The following is a 7,191-nucleotide window of genomic DNA, read 5'->3' on the forward strand; positions in this document are numbered from 1 at the left end:
AAACCGAAATAGAAACTCCCGACATGGAGAAAAATGGAGTTGGCGTCACGGGCCTCGCGGCGTGATTGGGCGTCTGGATTAGGGGGGAAGGGAGGGAGGTGGGAGGTGAGAGACTTAGGAAGTATTTGGTTCATATGATTTTGGTATGAGATATGTGTTTAGAACGAGCAAAATTCATACCTATTGTTTGTTTAATAATTTTATAGATTTAAAATCCATGTCTCAAACCTATGAGGTATGGGGTTTAGAAATCCAGGGAAAGTGGGTTTGACTCATACCAATACTTCTAGGTATTAAATAAAAGAAAAAATCTCATTCTCAAATAAAACCAAACACATGGCATTAGATAACAAGTTTCAAATCTATACCACCTTGATTTCATAATTATTGATTCCAAACCCATATAACTGTATGAATCAAATGCCTCCTTAGGGTTTTTAGTTGAGGATATCAGGTTATGACATGTGGGTTATTGTGGCTATGAGTTTTGGACTTTGGTGGGTAAGTAAATGGATTCTTTTTCAAAAAAAAAAAAAATACTAATTTCCAAGTTTTCAGTCTGGATCGGAATTTTCCGTGTTTAGATCGGATCGGATCGAAAACCAGGGGATTCTAATTTTTTCAGGATCGGGGACGGGACCGATATCTTCGTTCCGGTCTAGTCTAGTCCAAATTTAGGTGTGATCTTACCTTTTGCACACCCCTAATTGTCCTATGTGTAAAGTACTTGTTGTAGACTCTTAGAGGCATATCAAATACAATCCCACCCATGTAGAGAGAAAGGCTTGGTAAAAGACTCAAACACTCAAAGAAAACACAATGGTACCATTATAACCTGACATTGGTATCAAATTGTTATCAGGAATGGTACCAAGGTATCAATATTTTCGGAGAATGGTACCATTATAACCTAACATTGGTACCAAGCAAATGTCATCCACACGCGCGTGAAATCTTCCAACGCATAAAATGACCAAATTACCCCCGTTTGAGTCCCCTAAGAGACTCAAACGGTTGGACGCCAAGACAAGCTCCCCATGTAGATAACATATACGCACTTTCCCTGGATTATGATTCACTAGCTGGGTAGGTGTGTAAGAGTGACAACGATTATGATTGTTTATGTTAGGGGTCTTTATGAACCAATTTTCAACTACGGTACTGTGACTTATACTCCTTTCAGTCTTTATTAGTTTACTTATTTTTTTTCACAGAGTTTTAGGAGAAATAATGTTGTGGATCATAGAAAGAAAGAGAAATTATTATTTTATACTACCTCCGTTTCAAATTAATTGTTACACTTTGACATTTTACACTATTCACAAATTGCACTTTGACCCTCCTTTGTGATTTATACGTAATTAAAAACCTAGTCATGTGGGATCTTGTTAGATTCGTATTCGTATGTATTTTATTAATATGTAGTTTTATATTTTTTACAAATACAAAATTAGAGATATAAAGGCTCAAAGTAGTGCATCTGCATGCGTGAAAAGTGTAAGTGTAACAATTAATTTGAAACGGAGGTAGTATTAAAGTTGAATGTATGTGTGATGAAAAGTTAGTGATCTCATTTCAAAAATAGAAACAAAAAAAGGGGTAAATTTATAAGGTACATCCAAAAGGAATTCGGTTAAACTAATAAAGAGCAGAGGAAGTATAATGGAGATGGTTCATTATGAAGGGGTTGTTTAGTTTAATGAAAAACATTTTTCATGTAGGATGTTTTACGGTAAATAATACAAATAAATAGATAAAAACCATCACTTAGATATTCATAAACCATGTTATATCTTTAGTGCTAACTTTTTTAGGCATAACAACCATAATTCTCAATTTCACCATTTGCTTCAAATTCTTCACTGTGTGCTCAACTGTAGGAATCGATTGATTCAAAAAGTTACGGTTTCTTCCATTACAAATCAAATAAACTTGCTTCTTGAATTTGGAATTACTATTGTGATCGATCCACCTTATAGTTTGTCCCAGACTTGTAGAATTATGCTTGATACCAAGCAAATTCTTTGTCTCTTGTAGACAAATGTTGCTATATTGACATCTAAAGAAAAGATGCTCATGATCTTCAATGCCATGACCACATAGTAAGCATTCAGATGAACTATTCACTCCCACCTGGGCTAGCTTAGCTGTAATCTGTAATCTGTAATCTGGACTATACAACAAGCCAATAGATAAATTTGTGGCCTGGAGTATTTAGTCATTCTAGACCATTTTATCCCAATACACACGAGGCTTAGTTCCAGCTGATTTTTCATAAACAAGCTTCACTGAATAATATCTAGCCATAGAACAACTCAACCTGAGTATAGTATTGCTTCAGATATTTTTTTGTGGTAGATATTTTTCTTCAATACCAGCTAGCATTAGCCTGTGGATGCTCCTTTACATACAACTCATGCATGGTGGAAGGATCATCCCAACTTCTCTTACATAAACAATAACATGTCAAATCCTCCACCACCACCACCACCACAAGTACCAACATAGGCCACAACATATTGCTAGCCCCTATTTTATCAATGAATTCTTCATAGTCCTCCTCCAGGGTTCACTATCCCCTATCACCAAAGCTATTAGTAACAACTTGAATTCCTCATAATGTTAGCTCTCAAGAGCCTACTCTATCTGATCTGAATAAGATGATGGTTCTATGAAGTAGAGTACCGATGAGAGTATTAGGGAGTTTAGAAACACAATGACGAAATACTTAGAGACTCAACTTGCTCAAGTTGGTGGGAAATATACTAATACTCATGTAGTTATGTCAATTACTGTTGGAATATTTATAGTTAAATGTGTTCATTGTGATGTGTGATGATATCGCGTTTTGTAGTTCTTCGTTTGATCAAAATTAACGAAGAGAAGGAAAACAAACGGAGTGAATCAGGGGTTTAGGTGTGCTCTCACCTTGTTACGTGGTGCATCCGCACATCCTAGTACGATGCCCTCGCACCAAACTCTCTGCCTTGAAGTTTTTCTCTACAGGAATTGGTGCGTCCACACCAAATTGTATGGTGTGCACGCACCATACTAGTCTAACGCAATTCTTCGCAAATCCTTGTATGCCTCTTCGTGCGAAGAAACACGTGCTTTCATTCATTTCTTCTGTAGATCTTCCTATGATATATATACTAGGATGTCACATATGGAATGATGTTAGAATCATTTACATACTTGCTTTAGGAGATTCATTTCTAAATTTCTCTCATTGTTCTTGTGAAACACATCCTTCAAACACATTGTAGTGTATAGTTTTTGTCATCAACCAAACTCTATAGATTTCTTCTTCCTGTCTCATAGGTCTTTATCGTGAACCTGCTGATCATATTGGATCGGTAAATAACTTTTATTTTGATAAGTTGTGTTTTATTGACTCATTAAAAGGCAGCCTTTAGCTGCAAAAACAATAGTATTCTCAACTGTTTAGTACATCAGAGGGGAACAAAATAACATGAACATCCATTCTACTATCAGGCTTCACTAGAATTAGAGCCATGCTATAAAGTCATTCTCTCTTCTAAGCCCTTGTTTTGCTAATGCATCTGCCACTGCATTTGAAGCCCTCCCTTTATGAATAATCTGAGCATTGATTTGAGTCTTGAATATGATTCAAGGATGAAGCATTGAGTTGAGCATTGAGTTGAGTCTTGAATATGATTCAAGCATGAAATTTAAACTCCAAGGCCCGCCATTTTTCTCGTTACACCATCGGACCGCATTTGCTGAATATGATTCAAGGATGAGGTGTTTGGATTTTATTTGTGCCGAAGAGATTGAAATTTGCACCGCTCGATATATTGCGTATACTTCTGCTGAGTTGATTTCCAATGGAGGAATGGGACATGAGAATAGGCACATGAAGGAGCCGGCATTGTTGCGAAGGACCCCACCGATTGCAGTACAGTTGTGAATTGGATCAAGGAACGCATTAATGTTCCACTTTAGAGAGGAGGAGGATGGGGGGGTTCCATATATCATTTTTGCAAACTTTCTGGGCTGAGGTACATGAGTACGGTTTCGCTCTCCATTTTAGGCATTGTGGATTTTGAATAACTTCCGTACATGAGTATGGGAATGGATCTTGCCACCCTTTTATCCACCAACACAACCGAGTGAGAACCAATTCTTGAAGCTGCTTGTTTGTGCTTGTCAATTCTTTGAAAACCCGGTTATTTCTCTCCTTCCAAAGCGTCCATGGAATGATGCAAAAAATGGCTTTCCATATTTTTTTGAAGAACACATTTGAGGATTTATGGTGCCATTGGAGGAATAAGTCCTACAGAGTAAAGGGCATGACCTAGTGGACCTCCCAAATTGAGAACCACCAATACCACAAATTCCTTGCGGTTTCGCAATGAACTAGGATATGGTCATTGGACTCGGGTGATTTGCTGCACAACACACAAGAAATCTCGGAGGATGGGATGATACCCAGTTTGGAAAGCTTGTCCCTGGTATTTAATTTGCCTAGCATGGCAAACCAAACGAAAATTTCGATCCTTTGAGAATAAGGCCCTTCCACAAACACTTCAGATTTTTATTCAGATTCAGAGAGGAAGTTTTATCAAGTTCCTTTGCGAATGATTTTACTGAAAAATTACCTGACTTATCTGGAGCCCATATGAACTTGTCTTGACTGTTCGGATCAAGACTAACTGATTTCAATGAGGCCGAAAGTTGGCCCAACTCAAAGTTGTCCCGGATTCTGGGTTCGCGGGTCCATTCGAAGCTCCATATCCATTCTGACCCGTCCCAAAAGCCCATGGATGCAATTGGTCTTAGTGGGTTGCTACATAACCGGAAGAGGCGCGGGTATTTTATTTTTAGCGGGACTGGGCCCAGGCAGACATCTACCCAGAATAATGAAGTGGACCCATCTCCAATGTGTTTTCTGACACATGCATTTGTTATGATTTTGGCCCAAGGGTGGAGGAGAATTGAAGAGCAGATGCTCTTCCGACTTCCATGGTCTATTTGGAATTGTAAAATCCAGCATTGTATTGGATGGAAGGTAATCATATTTTTCTTGAATTACGTTGTGCCATAGAGCCCCCGTTTCATTGAAATACCGCCACCACCATTTGAATAAAAGTGCCAAGTTGCGGTGTAGTAGGTTCCCCACACCAAGACCACCCAAATCCTTGGGTAGTTCAATCACCTTCCAAGACACAAGAGGAATAGGTTTTTTTTCTTTTGTCCCACTCCAAAAAAATTGTCTTTGAAGTCTTACTATCTTTGCTATGATGCTTTTAGGCATTGGGAACAAAGACATGTAGTAGAGTGGAAGGCTAGAAAGAGAGGCTTTGATTAGGGTAAGACGCCCTCCTATAGATAGCGTTTTACCCTTTCAAGTGGCAAGTTTTTTCTCCATTCTATCAATTACCAAGTTCAAGGTTTTTTTATGTTCATGAGAGCATCGAGATCCTGAGGGCAGAAACTATTGTGTCATCCGCATATTGAAGATGTGATATTTTCATACCATCCCTCGAAATTCCAATTCCCTCCCATTTGCACAAGGCTATTGCTTTTTGGAACAACAAATTAAGGGGTTCAACCGCAAGGTTGAAAAGGAAAGGTGACAAGGGGTCGCCTTGACGAAGGCCCCTTTTAAGCTCGAAGAGAGATGAAGGGGAGCCATTTATGAGCACCGAGGCAGAGGCGCTCATTACACACAATCTGATCCAGGACCTCCATAGTGGAGGGAAGTTCATTTCACCCAACACCCAATCTAAGTACTCCCAAGAAATACAATCGAAAGCCTTATGAAAGTGTGTCTTTGCGTGCTTGGAAGATGCATCCGATTTCCAGCAAAATTCATACACATATATGACTTTTACTAGGACAACCCATCCCGAGACTGTCAATGAAGTGATACCAGTATGATGCTCCTCCCATGCCCAGTTATTGTATCGCACCTCAACAGAAGGAAGGTGTTACATATGATAAAGAGGGTGAAGATATCTCAAAAGATGAAGTGGAGTACTAGTTGTGAAAAGACTTTGAAGCAGGAAAGAAGAAGGAGAAGGTTATTGATTCTCCTATTACTCCAAAGTTTCCCTTTTCTCATAGAATCCAGAAGTCTAAGATTGCTCGATAATTCGTTAAATTCTTAGCTCCCTTAAAGAGACTCTATTACTCCAAAGTTTTCCTTTCCTCATAGGATCCAGAAGTCTAAGGTTGCTTGATAATTCGGTAAATTCTTAATGTGTGAGTGTGTGTATATATATATATATATATATATATATATATATATATATATATATATATATAGAAGTGAGTTCATATGAGAATACATACTTATATGAGAAATGAGAATGAATTTTAAGCGTTATAACTCTTATGAATAAGTGATGTAACTCTAATGAAAAAGTGATGTAACTCTAAAAAAAAAAAGAATATTAGAAAAAAAAATTCAAAAAAATATTTCTTTTTTTTTGGGCTCAAAATTTTTTAGGGGGATATAACTCTAATGAACAAGTGTTGTAATTCTAATCCAATCGTGTGGTTGAGATTCATTCTCATTTCTCATGTAAGAATCATTCTCATGTGATCTTGCCTCTATATAGGTTTAAGTTCATATGAGAACCACCCTTATGGTGAAAACCGTGAGAACCACTCAATTTTCCTCATTTTACGAAGATTTTGATCATTTCATAATATTTTTGCTCATTTTTTGCTTCACTTATTTTATGGTTTTTTCTCATTTAACATTTTTATGCTCATTTATCAATGTTTTTTCTCATTTTACATTTTGCTCATTTAACTTTTTCTCATTGAACTTTTTTATGTCATTTTACGTGTTCTTCTTTTACATTTTTGTTCATTTTACGTTTTTTATAACTTAATGTTTTCTACTCATTTTATGCTTATGCTCATTTTATGTTTTCTACTCATTTTTTGCTCATTTTAGGAATTTTTTGCTCATTTTAGTGGTTCTCACAGTTCTTACCATAAGAGGGTTCTCACTTTTTTTTTTTTTTTTGATAAGGAGAGAAAAATTAGGAGGTGTCTACACAAGAGACACCCCCTAAAGCACCCTTAAGGGTGTTTACAACAAGCATCAAGGACAGAAACAACGAAGAAAAAAGGAGCACTAAGGAACTCGAGCAAATGCTCCGCCGCGGCATCACGCCATCTCCCCAGGCCCAAATCGACGTCGAACCCTTCACG

This window comes from Beta vulgaris, chromosome 9, assembly GCF_026745355.1.
Source record: "Beta vulgaris subsp. vulgaris cultivar EL10 chromosome 9, EL10.2, whole genome shotgun sequence".
Classification (NCBI taxonomy): Eukaryota; Viridiplantae; Streptophyta; class Magnoliopsida; order Caryophyllales; family Amaranthaceae; genus Beta; species Beta vulgaris.